Below are 18,938 nucleotides of genomic sequence, written 5' to 3' on the forward strand. Positions count from 1 at the left end.
TAAGATCAGTTTAGGAGGACTAGACCTCTTCATTATGTCAAGTCTTCAAGTCTGTGAATATAACTAATCTTTTAACCACTATTGGTTATGTTTAATTACTTTTAGCAATATTATATACTTTTGTATACAAATCTTGCAGGTATTTTGTTAAATTTATCCCTAAACACCTCACATTTTTTATTGTATTAGAAATTATGTTCTTAATTCAATTTCCCATTATCCATTGTGTATGTATCGTAATAGAAAGGGTTTTTGTATCTCAGCTGGTGTCCTGTGGCTTTGGTACACTCACCTATTGGTTTTTTGTAGGTTACAAGTATTTTCTATGTATACTAACCTGTCTTCTAGGAATAGAGGCAGATTTTCATCTTCCTTCCCAATCTGTGCTTTGCATTTCTTTTTCTTGTCTTATTACACTGGTTGTGAATTCTAGTACAACATTAAGGGGGAAATAGAATTGACAGCCTTACCTTAGAGAAAATAAATTCAGTTTTTCACCATTAATTACGTTATCTGTAGATTCTCCATAGATTCTCTTTATCAGATTAAGGAAGTGCTCTTAGATTTCTAGTTTTGCTGAAAGTTTTTATCAAGAATGGGCCTTGAAGTTTTTCACATTTTTTTCTGCATCTATTAAGATAATTACATGATCTCCTTTTGATTTCGATAACACAAGAGTTACATTTATTGGTTTTCACATATTAAACCAACATTGCATTCTTGGTATAAAGCCTGTAGAGTCATGTTTATTTTCCTTTTTATATTGCTGGTATCGTTTGCTCGTGTTTTGCTAAGGGATTTTGTTTCTACATTCATGAGAAATATTAGCCTTCAGATTTCTTTCTTGGTAATGCCTTTGCCTGTTCTTTTGGGGAAGGGGGGTTCTAATCAGTGTAATGTTGATCTCATAAAATAAGCTGGGGAGTGTGCCTTCTACCTCTGTTTTTAAAATAGTTTGTGCAAGGTTAGTATTCTTTATCTCTCAAGTGTTTGCTGTTGGGGCCTCATTCCTGCTTTTCAATAAAGACCTGAGAAAGTGAGGGAGTCATCCATGCTGTTGTTGGAGGAAGAGTGCTCCAGGCAGAGAAGGCAGTCAGTGTGGGAGCCCTGGGGAAGAGAGCTCCTGACATGTTCCAGGGAAGACAAGGGGCTCAGTGTGGCTGGAATAGAGAGGATGAGAGGGTGAATGTTGAGGGACAGGGAAAGAGATATTGCAGGGAGGGAAACCCTGGAGGGCCTTGTAGATCCTATTAGGGACTTGGGCTTTTGTTATGAGTGGGGTGGGAAGCCTTTGGAGGGTGGGAGGCATGATGTGACTTTGCGGATGATCCCTGTGCTGGTGACAGACTTCCAGAGGGCACAAAGCAGCAGGGAGCCCCGATGGGAGCTGCCCTCTGAATGTGGGTGAGAGACCCCGGGATCTGATCAGGCCAGTGGCAGTGGGAGGGGAGCGGATATTGAATGTGGCTCCATCGTCAAGGCAGATACAGCAAGATTTGCTGACAGACCAGATGTGGAGTGTAAGAGAAAAGGGAGAATCAAGGAATAGACCATGGCTTCAGCTTGGAACCCTGGAGTTTTCACCGGCAGAGACAGGGAAGACTGGAAGGAGCTCAGGTTTTGATTCGTTGGGTTTGAGGTGCCGGAATTCTCGGTGCAAAATCAGGAAGTGTGTGTGGTGGGAGCTGAGGGGTCTGGGCTGACAATGCGCCTCAGATGTGAGTCCAGGTGACTCAAAAGAGAGAAGGTGACCATGGCCAAGGCTGTGTGGAGGACAGGGCCGTGGCGGCGGGACTGAAGTGACGGCGAGGACTCAGCTAAACTGGAGGGACGGTGTTGACCATGGCTATGAGACCAATAACCACACTGTGGGGTATGTCCTCCCGAGGACAGGTCAGCCTTGTTTCTGCCCGTTGAGTGTCCGTGGGCCCAATGTTATGAAATCTTGTTCTCTCATCTTATCCAGAGGGAGCTGTGATGGTTAAATTTTGTGTCCCCTTTGCTGGCTGAGGGGTTCCCAGACACTGATTTAAACATTATTTCTGGGCGTGTTTCCAGCTGAGATTGGCGACTGAATCAGTGGACTCAGGAAAGCAGGTGGCCCTTCTTCATGTGGGTGAGCTTCATGCAGCCCCTCGAGGTTCGGTGCAAAATAGAACAAAATGGAGAATTAACCTCTCAGTGTGGCTGCGCGAGCTGGGACACCAACCTTCTCCCCTACTTGGGCTGAGACTGAGACCATCAGCTCTCCCAGTTCAAGGGCCTTCAGACTTGGACTGAACCACACCGCCAGGCTTCCTGAGTCTCCAGTGGGCAGAAGGCAGACTCCGTAACCGCATGAGCCAATCCCTCAGAATGAATCTCTTTATACAGGCATCCTATTGGTTCTGTCTCCCTGGGCTAATGCAGAGGTCTCATGCAAAGGTGGCAGAGTTTTCAGATGTGGCATGCCAGAGAGCAGGTCAGAAGATGAAAGAGCCCTGGCCGAGTGGAAGCTGGAAGGCTGGGAGAATTGCCGTCTACCCAGCTGGGGAGTCTCTGTGTTTTCATCATGTTGAATCGTGACTATTTCTAGGTAGGCTCTCTGAGGGCTGAATCCAGGAGTCATTAGATTGCCCCTAGGCAAATGTCTGCCTTTTACAGAAGAGCACGCAGAGCTCAGGACAAGAGCAGCTGGTCCAGCCACACTGCGTGCACAGGGACAGGCCTGTCTGTACCTGTGCTCACCGGGGCCCCTTCCAGAGGTCTCTGCAGCAGAAAACGTGTGCTCCCCGTACCGGCGCCCAGCGTCCCACCGGACCAGCACTGATCCCCATGGGAACTGGAGAGGAATTGTGCTGAATGAGGATATTTAAAGTGAATTGTGTGTGGACTCCCTACGCTCCCTGACTCCTTGTTTATTTCCACCTTTTCTGGCGGATGCTGGTAATAAAATTTCAGGAAAATCTTTAAACATGACGTGAGCCAAAGGTACAGGGATCTCGGTTCAGGAGCTCAGTGCCCAAGAAGCGTACAAGAAGCACGTTTTATTGGTTTTTTACAATGCCACATAGCTTTGATTTCAAGCTCCCCTTCTCCCAGGGCAGATGAAACTCTGCTTCCAATCATGAAGATCCCCTCCCTTACCCCCTGGCATATTGACGAGATTCGAGGGCAGGTCTCTGGGTCCTCAGAATCATCTCTCCATGCAGCATCTGCTGCAACATCCGTCTCTCATCCGACCTTGGCTCTGAGTCTGTGAAGGTCACTGCTAAATTGTCGATGACATCTCTGTCATTTCCAGCCCCTCGTGGCCACCAGGGACTCTCACTGGCCCTAGGTTCTCAGCAGCCTGGACTGGCATGTCTTTGCTAGCGTCCTGCCACCCACCCACCCAACCCCTGCCCTGGAATTCTATCCAGGAAAGGGACCCAGGACAGGGAGGCAGAGGGGCTGGTTCCTTCCTCTGGAGCCACAAGACACCAGCCCCTCCCTGTGTCCTCTTCCCTCCCTCAGCTCAAGAAAATGCTGAGGCAGAAAATGCCAAAAACCCTGAGGCAGAAAATGCCAAACAACCTGATGGGGCTTGAGCCAACAGCGAGAAGACAGACAGCAGTGCAGAGCAAGGGCGCAGTGCAGCATGCCACACCAGCTGAGAAAGACAGACAGACAGCAGCACAGAGCAAACACTCAGTTTGTGCCATACCAGCCAAGACAGACAGACAGACAGACAGTAGCACAGGGCAGGAGCTCAGTGTGTGCCACAGCAGCGAGACAGACAGACAGGAGCACAGAGCAGGAGCTCAGCGCATGACACACCAGCCGAGAGAGACGGACAGACAGCAGCACAGAGCCAGAACTCAGAGCGTGTCACACCAGCCAAGAAAGACACGTAGAGACCTAGCAGGCTGATCTCGGACTGTGAAAACCTCAGAAAGGACTTTGGGGACCACCTAACCACGGCCAGCAGAGCAGCGCCAGAAGCGCCCGCACCCCCTCCTGCAGCCTGGCAGACACTGCTAAGATATCACTGAGTTCTTTCCCATGGGGCTTGAACCTGGCCTCAGATGCCTTCTCAGTTGTCCTCTGCGTGGCATAGTCATCCCTGCCAACTAGTCCCCGAGACGGAAGGACTGGCTGCCCCTGAGCTGGCCCCACCAGGCTACACAGTGGCTGGCCCCAAGGGGCAGGTCTGTGGGTCTCTGCCCTACTCTTCTCACCAACACTGGGGGCTGTCCTCCGTCCCACGTGGGCAGAGGCCAAGAGCAGAGGAAGCTAGTGAGGAGGCGATGCAAGTAGGTCCTGGAAGAACTCCCCAGAGCTCCCATGGCAAAAGACATCAGGTCTGTGTCCAGTGGAAGAGCCACTGCAATGGCCCATCCAGACATGCCTTTGCCTGGTCCATGAGTCCCAGAGCTACACTGACCCACGGCAGGCCAGGAAAGCCCGAGAGCATCACGAGGGTCTGAGTGGCTCCTCTTGCTCTGAGACCACCTCCCTCCCACACCCCGACACACCCCACACATCCCTCCATACTGGCCCATCCAGGGCTTGTGCCCTGGTGACTGCAGGAACCCTGTGTGGCCAGCTCCTCTGCTGCCCCAGTCATGGGGTCTGGCCCCTGCCCCTTACCTCCACAAGCAGGAAGCGGCTGAGACTCCATCAGGCACTGGCCGTTAGCATCCCGTGGCAGGCATCTTCGACTGCAGATATGCACACATATACAGAGATGCCATATATACACACAAAATACGGCAGGCTGTCCGTTCCGGCAGAAACCCACACATATATAAATGGACATACACACACATTTGCGCGCACACCAACCCCATAGGGTGTCTTTGTCTAAAGTGTTAAGCATTCAGCACTACAAAAGGATATTGGCCATTTTCCTGAGGCCTCCACGCCCGTGACACATGGCCTCTACCACTGAGGGACAGAGAGGCATTTAGCAGGAACACACAAGCCTGTGTATTTGTGCAGGGTAAGACCACGGAGCCTGTGTATTTGTGCAGGGAAAGACCACGGAGCCTGTGTATTTGTGCAGGGAAAGACCACGGACACAGACTCGTCCACAGCGAGGATTTCTTTCTGACATAGAAAGGAAACAAGAATCTTAGACTCCACATTTTCACACTCACATGATTTGAGGAGGAAAAAGTATTCCCCAGGGATTGCAAATTCAGAAAACCACTTCCTCAAGGGAAAGTGAATAATGACTTTGATAGAAGGTGGACATCAATTTTAATTAGTTGGTTATTTGATCTCGTGTCGTCAGTGATAAAGGATCTCAAAGGGGAATTAACTGTGCTTAAGTCTGAGACTGCTTTAGAACCAAAACACTCTGAAAGGTAAGATTCCACCCAATTAACATAAAACTTTCAGCCAATTAAATATGCAATAAAATAAATGCCACGATGAAGTGCAGCCAATCAAGCTGAAAGCCACAGTATGAAGTGACGTAAGGAACTAGTAAGCTACAGGCGGCCTGTCCGCCCACTTGTAGAACATCATTGAGGGGAAAACCAATTTCTCCCAAAATCAACTCAGACAGGGGCATGATGCTCCCTGCAAGGTGGGGAGGAGAAAGTTTTCGAGAAGCAGGTGGCCATGTGGGCACTTCTAGTCATCCTGCTCGCCACTCAGTGTCATATATCCCCAGTTATCAATAAACAAATATGTACATGTTTGGTGAATTTGCGAGTTCATTAGTCAGTTATTACCAGGACGCAGGATCGCCTAGTTTCTCATTTTGGTTTGGCTGGTTATTCTCTGTGCTAAAAGTTATTCAAATATCTCACATGTGCCTGTAATTTACTACTGGAAATAAATGATCGAAATGTATGGATCGCTGAGGGGTTCCTTTTCCTTCTCCGAGAACATCCACCACACCACAGCTCCCTGTTCAAAAGATGAATGTGTCATTCAGAAAATCCCTCCATCCAGCAGGCGGGCGGGCTTTAAGTTAAGCACCGTTTTAAAGAAGAATGTAAAGCAGACTGTCAATTCCTAAGTAATGAAAGCAATTGGCAAATTTTAGTTCACAAATTACACCCTAATTGTCACTATCAGTGAAGAGCTTGTTAATGTGCTCTTTATCCTTTGAAGAATGTAAGGGGAAGAGAAGACTTGGCAAAAAGTAGAAAATCAAACAAGGAGGTCCAAATATTTTACATTCCCCAGTGTTACTATCTCCTGAACAGACAAAGCCCTGCAAATTGTTTCTGAACAATCGTGGAAAAGCACGGCTACAAGCAAGGACTCTAAAATGCTAACCACGCTGCCGTCACCAAACGGGAAACACATTTCTGCCACTTAGGTAAAATGTAAGGTCTTCACTAAAAATCCAGAAAGACCCTGTTATACATATTTAAGAGAAAAGAAAATACTGAGATTTATTTTTAAGTATTAGCTATCATGATTTTGACCTAATTATTTCAGTTTTCAGTGTGTCTGCATCATCCAGTGAGGCTGATAAAACACACTGCCTCTTACAGAAGGTCGGAAGCAGGCGCAGCAGCAGGCACACGGTTGATGCTTCCTAAGTCCAGCCTGTCTCTGCTGCTTCTCACTGAGGTCTGCTTTCTAATTCTCAGCTGAGTGTGCAACCCCTGGCTCCTGTGTGTTACACGGAATACCAGCCACAGGTCAGCCAGGGCCCCTCGGACAAGAGAAACCTCTTCACTCGGCCTCTATGAACAGAACCTCAGTGGCACACCACATGCCTGAGGAGACAACCTGCTGTGTGCCCTGGGGCACCAGAAGGCGACCAGGAGGGGGAAAACATGTGTTAAATGCTGTGCTCCAGGTGGCATGCTAGGGAATTCCCAGACACTATCTGTGAGAAACACATCATCTATCCAATGCCGTAAAAGATAAAGTGGAAATTTTAAGAACATTTAGACAGCTGGGAAGTGCTGGAGCCAGGATTAGAACCCACGATTGTACATCAGACTCCCACGTGTATCTCACTCCCTGGGCCCTTGTGCTGTGTCACAGTCCGTTCAGAAGCCAGCGGAAACGCTAACTGCAGCCCCGGTCAGCATCCTGCACCGGGATGGTGCCTGAGCAGGCGAGGCCGATTCCAGTTTGATATATATGTTTAAATTACATGTATGTTTGTTTATCTACATACTAGACTGTACCATTCTATCCTGTTCCGCTCTGTGTGCCTATCAGAGGTACACAGCACTAGCCCAATTCCCACCCTCTGTACTTCTCTAGGAACTGTGCCCCTGACTGACAGAAGGATGAACATTTGGCCCATTACCAATAAATGACCTACGTTTTCTCCTTGAGAATATCAAAGGACTAACAAGCTGGCATACAGAGCTGACAGAAAGATCTGCTTCCAGAAGTTTTCTTTCATGAAGGTGGACTTGCAATGGGATGTTGGACAAATCCCATCACTTCTCTGGAATCCAGTTCTCCCATCTGAAAAGTAGGAGCCGGGGCTCGAAAACCTCTCTGATCTTCTCCAAGTTTGAGAAGATATGATTCAAGGCCAAGCATTTTAATGGACTCAGTCGAAATATCCATTGATTCAAACCAAGCATTGGCAAACTCTAAAGCTGCCAGATCAAATAAAAGACATCCAGGGCAAGTGTGCCCAGTACCAAGCTTGGGGCACTCTAACAACGTACTCTCTGTTTATCTGAAATTCAGACTCGACCGGGAGCAACCTGACCTGGGCCAAATCCAGCTGGCAACCTGGTTTTTGTTTTGTTTTGTTTTTGAGATGGAGTCTTGCTCTGTCACCCAGGCTGGAGTGCAATGGTGTGATCTCGGCTCCCTGCAAGCTCCGTCTTCTGGTTGCAAGCGATTCTCCTGCCTCAGCCTCCTGAGTAGCTGGGATTACAGGCGCCCACCACCACGCCCAGGTAATTTTTGTATTTTTAGTAGAGATGGGGTTTCACCATGTTGGCCAGGCTGGTCTCTAACTCCTGACCTCGTGATCCACCCACTTGCCTCAGCCTCCCAAAGTGCTGGGATCACAGGCATGAGCCTCTTCGCCCAGGCTTCTGTCTTTGTAAATAAAGTTTTATTGGCAAACAGCCACACACATTTATTTACACATCATGTGTGGCCGCTTTCCCACTACAACAGCGGGGTTGAGGAACACAGACTGTCTGGCCCACAGAGCTTTAAATATTTACTATCTGGCCCTTCACACACACACCCACACCCACCCAGACACACACCCACACCCACCCACCCACCCCCCTGCCCACACACATACACAATGCGTTTTCTCATCCCTGGTTTAGGTGATGCATGTCACGCACAGGACTTGTCCAAACCCTGACTTGGTAGTCGGTAACACACAACTTGACTTGGTGGCAGGTTCCCTGTGGAACTTACTGATTAATATGTGTTTGCCTTCCCCACCACACGTAGGGGAGAAACTCCTTGACGTTGCTACCTAATGCAATATCAGCAGTCCTCAAAGTCTCTGACACTGCATATACAATAGACATTCAATATCCACTTGTGGATTTATTCATTGATAAGCACAGTTCCAGAGGCCTGGGATGTGCCTGAGAGTTGATGACTAGATGCTGCACAAGGGCCCCTGTGCTGGATCTTCAGTCACCACAGGAAGCATAAAAGATGACCAGCCAGGGAACGTGCTTTCATCCCCATTTCACCCCATCTCGAAGGAAGCTAAGATGGTGCCCTGTCGATCAGGAATACAGGGCAGGACACCGCATTCAAGACAATTTTCTTTCTTGTTAACAGAGTAAAATCCTCAGGGAAGATTTAGCACATCAGTTCCCAGCAAGCACTGTCCGATTGGCAACTTTGTTCAATTAAGCAAATATTTTTCATAGGCAAAAGCTAAAGCTTTTAATTTCCCAGACACAATGGAAATATAGGCTGGATTTCTTGAGGTCTAATGCCGAAGACAACATCTTAAGCCTGGAATCACATGAACTACTCTGTCCTGCCTTAAATCCCCTATTGAAATTTTTCCCAAGGGCTTTGAAAGGGGCCGCTTACTCATCTTGCAAAGAAACCCCGAAGATAGGCCTTATTCCTCCATTTCAAAGGAAGAATAGGAAGCTTTTTAAATCTCACAAAGGAGGCAAGAAGCAGCAATCTCCCCAGCTGACAAGGGCGGGCAGCTGGGGTGTGAGGAAAGAATTTGAGAAGACCCTTAAAAGGGTCTTGAGAAGACCCTTAAAAAGGGGGTGGGTGGAGACCAGGGAAGCTGCCGGCAGCCCCTGGCCAGACCAACATGGCAGCCTCCGGTGCTTCTGCAGGGCTCAAACATCTGAGCAAGCAGAGAGCGGCTTGTGGATGAGCACCAACCGCTTTCCAAAGGCTAGCACTTGTCTGACCGCTTCAAAAGCAGAATTTTGAATCCTTCTAGAAGTTCCCAGTCAAGATACGTCTAACAGCAGAGCCCTGGGCTCAGCCCAGAATACCACAGTTTTGCTCATTTTTTGCTGCCTGCACCCAAGCCCCTTGGGCACCTTCATTCCATTATCTTCCAGAATGGGGCCAGACAAGGTGTGGAATTCACACAGGGTTTTGAAAAGTCAAGGGTGCTCCAGGCGTATTTATTTTCTCCCCCAACCCCCCCCTTTCTTCTCCCTTTTGCAGTCCTGCCGTATTCCTGTTTCAGTGGCACTGCAGTTGAAGGAAACCCAGAGCTACAAAGTCATCCTCACACAGAGAATCATGAGCAATCAATCCTCTTCACAACTGCTTCGCGGCTTTACGGAAGAACAATCGACTCTTGTAATACTTTCAAAGCAACATTACTTTTCCTGCACTTTTCAAGAAAAAGACTGTTGTAGAGACGAATGTGCCTCCTATGACTTGGCTATTTCACACTCAGGTGAGGAGGTTTACTTGACCAACAGTGGCTTAAGCAGGAACTTTAAGCTAACGTGTTATATTTATTTTCTGAGAGTGGCCCACCAAACACACCATGAGGGCTCTGTTCTTTGTTCAGCATATGACCCAAGGCCTTTTGATGGCTCCAACAGGATACCTTGCATTCTTGTTATTTCCTGTTTTCTAAATAGAGTGGCAAAAAAATTGGAATGGGATTCAGAAAACCTGGGTTCAGGCCTTAGGTCTCCACCGTACAGCTCTTCGGCTTTGGGCATTCCACCTTCCTCCGGACCACCATATGCTTGTCTTGAACCACATCTAGGATGGGAGGTCTGAGGGACGAGGGCCATGGCTGATGAGGGAGGCTTCCCACAGTGGTGCTGTGCAGATCCCTGTCTGCGAAGTTCTCACGTATGCACCATGCAGACATGGCGTTCTGTGAGTCCACAGCCAAGACGACAGAGTGGAAGCTTCCCCTACCTATCCTCCCTCCAAAAAGCATCTGTTACCGGGGCCAGTGCTCCCCACCCGCACTGTGTGGACGCGGATCCTGTTGACATGCATGGTCTGATTCAGCAGGGCTGAAGTGGGACCTGAGATGCTGCACTTCTAGGAAGCTCCCAGGCGAGGCCGACGCTGCCAGTCCGTGGGCCGCACTTTGAGTAGTGAGGACTGAAGCCATGGAACAGTCAAGACTGCACTGCTGCAAGGGAACTTGGTCGTAGTCACTCGGGACAGATGGTCACCTTCCATATTTCCTGAGGCAGCTTGCTCCAATGGACAGGACATGAGGCCTGATCTCCACCAGCCATCCCTCAGAAGGGGGCCTTCCACTGTCATGGAATAGCAGGAAGAGAGGGGTGAACCTGCTGTTTTCACAATGGCCAAAGTCCCATGCCGTGCTCAGGGATGGAAGGTAACCTCGGGCAGCATCCAGGGTCCAGCTTACATCACCTGCAGGGCATATTTAGTGACCATGAGGTCGGAGGATGGGCTACACCAGCTTCACAGGCCTCAAAGCAAAGTTCAAGGAGTGAGTTTCACCGCAGTTCTCCATGTGGCCCCAGGTTCTCATCTCCTTGGGGCACCTTGAGCCCAAGGTGGGAAAACCCTGGGACTGGACTTGGGTGTTCCCGCCAGAGAACCCCTGCCCTGCCAGAGGCACTGGGAAATGAACCATGGTAATTTCATTATAAGGGTTTTATCCTGTGATTCAATTACATATTCCAAAAGATTTGCTATTTGTGAGATAAGAAATTCTATTTACCTTCTTATCTCCACCTCTCATTCCTGACAAAATACTGTGGGCTTTGGATTATCTTCAAGTCCTCTAGCAGGTGGCTGACTTGGGACTTGAATTTAAGTACTTCAGTCTAAGCCTTACTCTTTTCCTTTCTTTCCCTCCTTTGTTAGGCTACATACTATGTTATGTGATGAAAATCCCTTAGGGAATGAACGTACTTGGCGCATTACTGCAAAACTAGGAGTGGCCAACAAAGCCGAGTACATTCGCCTTCAGGGCAAAGAACCAGTCTCATCAGTGTATGCAGGTTGTGCCTGAGCGAGCAAAAACAATAATTCACAGGCACTGAAGCTGCCCCGGGGAAGGAGGGCGGCCGGGCAGGACATGTGGCAGCCGGGTGTTTGGCTGGTCGTGAAGGGTATGGCCGAGTTCAGGTAACGGGAGAAGCTGAGCCTGCCTGGACAGGATGAATCACTTTTCTCACAGCTTCCCATAGTTATCCAAGAACTCGCTCTGTACCTAGCACTAGGCAGGCCACATATTTTAATCTTAATTTTTATTTTAAGTTCTGGGGTACATGTGCAGGATGCACAAGTTTGTTACATAGGGAAACATGTACCATAGTGGCCTGCTGCACCTATCAACCTACCACTTAGGTTTTATTTATTTTTATTATTTATTTAATGTATTTATTGAGATGGAGTCTCACTCTGTCACCCAGGCTGGAGGGCAATGGCGCAGTCTCGGCTCACTGCAACCTCTGCCTCCAGGGTTCAGGCGATTCTCCCGCTTCAGTCTTCTGAGTAGCTGGGATTACAGACGTCCACCACCACGCTTGGCTAATTTTTTGTATTTTTAGTAGAGATGGCGTTTCACCATGTTGGTCAGGCTGGTCTCAAACTCCTGACCTCAGGTGATCCACCCGCCTCAGCCTCCCAAAGTGCTGGGATTACAGGTGAGAGCCACTGCGCCTGGCCACTTGGGTTTGTTAGAAGGTCCTGAGTGATCATGTATTCCAGGACTGTCCAGAAGTCATTGAAATAAATCCCCTATGTCTAAGGTTGTCAGATAAAACACAGGATGCCCAATTAAATCCAAATTTTAGATCAAGAAGACATACGTTTTTAGTATTTCCCAAATATTGCATGGAGAATACTTATTCAAAAAAGTATTCATTGTTCATCTGAAATTCAAATTTAACTTGGCATGCTGTATTTTTATTTTCTAAGTCTGGCCACCTTCCCCACATCCTGTGAAACTTGTTTGCGTTCAGTCTCACCCCCAGACCTGCCCCTCCCGGTTGAGGGGGTTTGGGAGGCTCTAAACCATGCCGACTTCCCCCAACAGAGAACATTAGAAAGTCAAGAAGGTTTGATTCAGAACTTCTGTTTAGCATTTATACATATGTCTCTGTTTGGAAGTACTAAGAAAAACTTAAAGTGTAAGTATCTTTATTTAAATTGCTCACTTCTTAGACATGGAGTAAAAGCAATTACCTAAAAGTGGAAACAAAATGATTTCTTGGAAATAGAAAATACTATTCATGTTACAGACAAGGAAGTGTGTGTGAATGATGAATCACGCCCTTGCCATCAGCCATCGTGGTCTATGTCCCCCTCTTGAGAAAGGGCCTCCCCGAGTCAGCCCCACAGCCCCAGCCCTGGCATCACCACACGCCTGCCCCCCACCCCTGCTCCAAGCATGTCAATCATTCTTGACTATGGGGGTTCTTCTCCATTTTCATCTCCCAGGTTCCCCTCCCTCCTCAGTGCTGAGCCAGGCTCTCAGCTTTGCTTGAAGCCCCATCAGCCCACCCTGAGTTCTCCCTACAGACCCCACCCATCTCCTATCATCTTTCTTTAATCCATCCTTCTGCCATCAGCAAGGGACCTTTCCAAGATCCAGACCCAGTTAAAGGCTGCAGCCCACCATTCCTCACCTCTCCTGCTGCCCTCGTGTGCTTCTCGGCTCTGCCATGAGGCATCCTTGAAGTGCCATAAGCAGTCACCTTCCTACGTGCCTCTATGCCTGTTATCCAGACAACCCCCCAGCAGAAGCAAGCTTCCCTTTCAGCTCTGCCCAAATAACCACATCAGTGCCTCAAGGTCCGAGTGAGCCCTGGGTCCCTCAGTGGGGTCTGCGCCAGGTCCTTGTGCACACCCCAGCCACAGCCCCAACGCACTGGTGTCAGGCAGCACTGGCTCATCTCTCTTTCTCCTAAGCAAACAGCTCCTTGAGGACAGGATCATGACATATATACATTTATGCTCCCACTACAGAAACTTAGTACTTAACATATAGCAGAGGCTCAGTAAGTAAATACATGGAGGAAGGTAGCCTGCCTCCAAGGTGGCCCCAGGATTTAAGCAGTGCGTAACCCTCTCCCACTTTGAATTAGGACTGGGCCCATGTGACTGGTAGAATGTCACACAGTGAGACTTCCAAAGCTGGGCCATAGAAGACTTGAAACTTCTGCCCAGATCTTGTGGGTGGCTTGCTCTGGAGGGAGCAGCCACCATGCCAGGAGGATGCTCAAGCAGCCCCGAGGAGAAGGCCATGCAGAGAGGACTGAAGCAGTCAGTGACAACTTGCCAGCCACAGGTTGTGCCCCTTTGGAAATGGATCCTCCAGCCCCTATTGGGCCTTCAGATGATGCAGCCTCAGCTGATTTCTGACTGGAACTATATGAAAGGCTTCACATGAGAATGGCCCAGTCAGGTCCTTCTCAAATGCCTGACCCACAGAGACACTGTGAGATGAAAGGTGATGATGGCTGTTGTAAGCCATTAAATTTTGTGATTATTTATTACACAGCATTAGGTAACAAAAATGGACACACACACACTCACACTCATGCTCACACAAACACATATTGGTGTAAGATAATTATACTCATTTTTATAATGTACCCCAAATCATTCCTTCCTTCATTTACTTAAACATCGTTTTTTGAACACTGACCAAGACCTGGTTCCAAATGGCTTATCTATTTCTGAAACACAGAGCATCCATGTGGATGGGCGAATTTCTGTGTCTGTTTTTTTAAAATGTCACCTCCGGGGTATTACTTGGGTCTATTCTACCAAACAGGCAGGAATATAGGCTTCAGATACAACCTTTCGAAGGCGAAACAAAACGTCTTTTTATCTTTCTGGTGGGCTTCTGCACACAAGCACATCGAGTTCCTCAGAGAGGGGGTCATGCCCCTGCCTTCGGTATAGATGGTTTTTGAGGGGTCTGGCTCCATCTGACTCGTCGGGGAAACGCACATGCCATTTGGCTGAACATAATTTCATGAGCACCTCCTGTGGCCAGTGGCCAGCCCAGGGAGCTCAGAGCAAGAAGAGGACCCTGACCCACCAGGGCCTTGACTTCCCTTGGGAAATGAGGCATGAACTCCAGAACAACACATGACCAAGACAAAATGCGAAGTACAGAAAAGGCAGGACTGAGAGGTGGCCTTGGTGTCTCATTTCTTCAGATGACAAGAGGCAGAAATGAGCAACCAGTGCTGGCAAAGCTGGTCCTACCCTCCAGGGAGAGGGGCTGGCTGCCCTCAGGCTACGGGGCCCTTCGGGACTGCTCTGCTTGCCCCAAAATATCTCCCAGGGAACACGGCTGAAAATCATCCACTGGTCCTCGATGACACACGCAGTCCTGGGAAAGTGCCAGGCGGGGTCAGGAGCTGGGAATTCTACCGTAAGTTTTGCTGCCGGCATGAAGCCAAGTTGCACCCCGGGATGTACTGAGACTCCACAAGATAAAAGACGTGACACATTTTAGAAAGTTAGTGAGGATCACAGATCAAATGAGCACCAGGTCCAGAACTCCTCCACGGCTCTTCCCACCTTCAATTCCTGGGAGCACATGCAGCTAAGCGATGTCCCCACCATTCAGCGTGGGATTCTCTGTCCTGGCATTTCCAAGGCCTGCACCGCCGTGACCCCCTTCTGGAGCAAGCGAGCCTGGTGGCAGCACAGAGATGCAGTGTCACTGAGGTCTCCACCCTTAGAAGCTGAGCGGAGGCTCATGCCTGGCACCAGCCATCACCCTCTCCAGGCCCCTCTTGGAGGAGTGGCATGTCCTCAACTTCTGTCCCTCTCCTCCGGCTCAACCAAAATGTCTCCCAGCCAACTGACATGCGGAAAGGATCTAATCAATTCATGACAGGACGTATGTGACAAAAGATAACTTAATAACTTCTGTTTGCTAAGGATAATTTAATAGGGACTAATCCCTTCATCGACAGAAGGGCAAGAGCAGGAGGGGCCGTCCCAGGCCTTTGGCAGGCAACTGCAGAAGCTGTTTGGAAGAGAGGGCCTCTCTGCACACCTCACAGTCCTGATGGCGCGTCTCCCACCTGGTTCTGCGCGTCCTGCCCGTGAGACTCCTCTGCAGCTGCCGGTGCTGGGGGAACACCACACTCCTGCATTGTGCTCCATCTTACTCTGATGTCTAGGCCAATGGCAGCAGTGGCTCCAGCCCAGACAACACCCACATTACAGACATTGCTTGTGGATCTAAGATACAGCAGCAAAGCATTTGAATTGCTTCAGAGGACAGGAGCACGGGCCTTGAGATACAACCTTCTGAGGGCGGAGCCAAAACGCTTTCTCATCTTTCTTGTCAGTTTCTGCATTTTGCATACAAGGACATTAGGGTCCTCAGAGAGGGAATCTTTTCCCTACCTTTGGAAAAGAGCAAAAACCCAGGCTTTCATCTCATAACCCTCAATCTAGCCAACTAAATCCCCAATTAGCAATTCAAAAAGATTAATTTGCACTCCTCTCTGCTCTTGAGTACAGCTCCAGATAGTGCTGGTGGGGTTTTGAGCATCTTATTTTTGTCACCAATTAAAGGGAACTAGCTGGATTTCCACAGAAGAGGCTAATATTTTAGAGGTTTTTGCCCCCCACTCCCCCCAGATATAGTTATGCCTTGCACATTCAAACACAGGGCATCCAAGCCAGAAGATCCTTGGAGACGGCCCGATGAGTCCAAACCTCCCACTCTCCAGATGAGACCACTGAGGCCAGAGGGGCTCTCTGGGGACCCCAACTGCCCCTTTTCCCTGGGTTGATGTGATAGTTCTGTGGCAGTTGCAGATTTCACTGACAGAAGATGAGATTATGGGAGTTTCCATTCACTTTCTAAAAGAATTTCAAGGTCATTATATTTTTAAATAAAGCTTTTATTTGTGGATCGTCTTATATTTACTGAAAAAGTTGCAAAGATAGTACAGAGAGATCCCGTATCCTCCCCATCCAGCATCCCCAAGTCTTACCCATGATATGTGCTTCAAAACAAACATTAACATGGTCTAGATTTCCATGAAGCGTCTCTAGGAACAGCCCCCGATTCCATGCATTTTCCCACTGACGTCCTCTTTCGGTTTCAGGATCCCACAGGCCATTATATTTTAGCATTCTAAAATCTATAAAGAGACCAAAGACTTTCCCTGCCCAAACCTGCATCACACCCTCACCTTATTCGTGTAGGCGGCTGGTGACTAAGTCGCTGGTTCATTCGTTAGAATCCAAGACACACTTATCCATCACAGTGATCATGCCTTTAAAAAAAAACTGTTCTAACTGTACTCCTGCCTGGAACTAAAAGATGATGTGTTTGACTTCAATAGATCCTGCTTGTCGCATCATGGACAATAGTCAATACTTTTGTATTTGGACACTGGGAGTCAAGGCAGAAGATCTAACAGAAGATATGAAATAATTATAACACATTAATTACAACAGCACCATGAACAGAGTGCTGAGCTTTCTCTGTTCTCTCTGGCTGCAGCCAGGAAAGGACTCAGAGCAAGCAGAACTGTTGGTGTGAGGATGTGGCCACGCTGGCCTCATGCAGTCCTTCCTGCATTCATTAGATGAGCAATGCAGAATGCAGAATCTATACTGATGTGAAGTTCAAGACAAAATAAAAAAAGATACATTTGTAAATTCAAATCTAATTCTTCGTTCACTTTACCAAACCCAAGACAGAAAGCCTGTTTTGTGCACAAAGAATTCATCTTAGCAATAACAAGCTATGTGAACAACAACAACGAAAATTCTTTCTGGCAGCATTGGTAGAAAAAAATTAATAAAGTATAGAATCTTGGTAATCGTCAAGACCCTCTCCCAGTCCCACCAGAGAGAAACCACTCACTCTGCCCCAGGGCAGTGTCCAGCCTCAACAGGAGACAAAGAGCTAGAGGAGGGAGGGTGGAAGGGAGGGTGAAGACGGCCTCACCCGGGGTGTGTGTCCAGCCTCAACAGGAGACAAAGAGCTAGAGAAGGGAGGGTGGAAGGGAGGGTGAAGACGGCCTCACCCGGGGTGTGTTTCCAGGCTCAACAGGAGACAAAGAGCTAGAGGAGGGAGGGTGGAAGGGAGGGTGAAGACGGCCTCACCCGGGGTGTGTTGGCCCAGATGAGAGGGACACTCATGTGGTAGGCAGCATGAAGTGGGGGGTGCTGTTCAGGCTGCTGGGGGGCTCCGTCTCAGGTGAGGCCACGCACCCAGGCACAGTGGCTGTGGCTTCAAATGGGAAGATGTTACGTCCCTACACAGGGCTGCCTCCTGAAACACCAGCTCGGCCCCCTGTTAGGGACACAGCACGCAGAGGGGCAGGCAGCCAAAGTGGAGTCGCCTCCGTGTTCCCCGCCAAGGCTGCAGAGGACCAAGCTGTGCTAGCGTAAAGCCATTCACTCAAATGTCCAGCCCGGATGGATTTAGAATCACAACGCTTACATCCGAAAGGACCTGAAAGACCCCCCAGTCCAGCCCCTCAGCTGGGACCTCATCCCAATTAGATTAGCAGTGACCTCCACATGAAATGCTCAGCTCCGAGGTCTCCCTTGGCACCTTCTCATTCTGATCAGTTACGTTTTCCTCCTCGGTAGTAGAAGGAGAGAATCTATTCAAGACAATCTATCAAATCTCAGTAAGAAGAGTGAGAGTTTGTGGTTCCTGAACTATGACCCGTTCCCCATTGCCTCCATTTATGCCTGATATAAGCCCTGTGTCTGGTGTGTGCAGCCAAGAATATAGGGCTCCCTCTTCCTTCAGCAGCCAGACTAGGTCTGTGGTTTTTCCCTGGGAGGCGCAGGCCACCAGCACCTCAACGCTGAGTTGCAGAAGTTTTACTGCACTCAGGAGCAGCTGAAAGATCTGGGGCTCCCTCCTCGACCCAGGCCCCATTCACAGGATGGAAATGCTAGCTCAGGTGCAGCACACCAGCAACACTGGGCTGTCACCCAGCACACTCAGGGCAGAGGTCCCATGTCAGAAGAGGCGAATTAAGAAGACCGGAGGCCAACACCGCCACCCAATGCCCTACTTGTAAAACAGGGGTGCTACTCAAGAGAAACAGGCTGCTCTTCCCCCCAGCTCCAGAGAGAGGATGCCGAGGTCTTACCCAGGAGATTGAGATAGGCTTTCAGAACAGAGAGCTCTGTAGCTTTTCTCAAGGGAACTGACTTTCTTTGAAACATAGTGTGAGGAAGTTCAAGCCTAAGGGTGCTGTCAAAAACAGTGGATATTTTGGTATTAAGAAATCAAGAGGCCGGTAGCTCCATGAGTATAAGCTAAACTATAGACCAGCTAGCGGTTTATCAAATAGAACCAGGGAAAAACAGTTAAGAAGCCATTCTGAGACTGGAACAAGACTCAAAGACCGGCCCCAAAGAACCAGCCCTGCAAAGGAGCATAAATGAAATGGAAACTGACTGTGGAGAAACTCATGCCCGGGGCACTGTCAGAAACAATAGAGCAATAAGCCAGCAGTAGTGGTAGCTAGCAGCTGAGTGTGATACTGACAGAGGAAGACACCTTAAAGAGATAAGGGAAAAAGAGACAGTCAAGGAGAGCCCTACGA

At 48.7% G+C, this 18,938-nt stretch overlaps 1 long non-coding RNA gene across 1 annotated transcript in view; it reads right to left on the bottom strand.

The window, feature by feature from the left end:
* Positions 1-3,010: 3,010 nt before the first annotated feature.
* LOC117073024 overlaps positions 3,011-18,938 on the bottom strand; it is a 34,119-nt gene continuing 18,191 nt past the window's right edge. Inside the window, exons 5-6 of the long non-coding RNA XR_004433063.1 lie at positions 4,612-4,682; positions 3,011-3,250 (exon numbers count right to left, since the gene is read on the bottom strand). This is a non-coding gene — a long non-coding RNA (uncharacterized LOC117073024). The remainder of the gene's footprint in view (positions 3,251-4,611; positions 4,683-18,938) is intronic.

Source organism: Trachypithecus francoisi, unplaced genomic scaffold (genome assembly GCF_009764315.1).
Source record: "Trachypithecus francoisi isolate TF-2019V2 unplaced genomic scaffold, Tfra_2.0 Lachesis_group4, whole genome shotgun sequence".
Lineage (NCBI taxonomy): Eukaryota > Metazoa > Chordata > Mammalia > Primates > Cercopithecidae > Trachypithecus > Trachypithecus francoisi.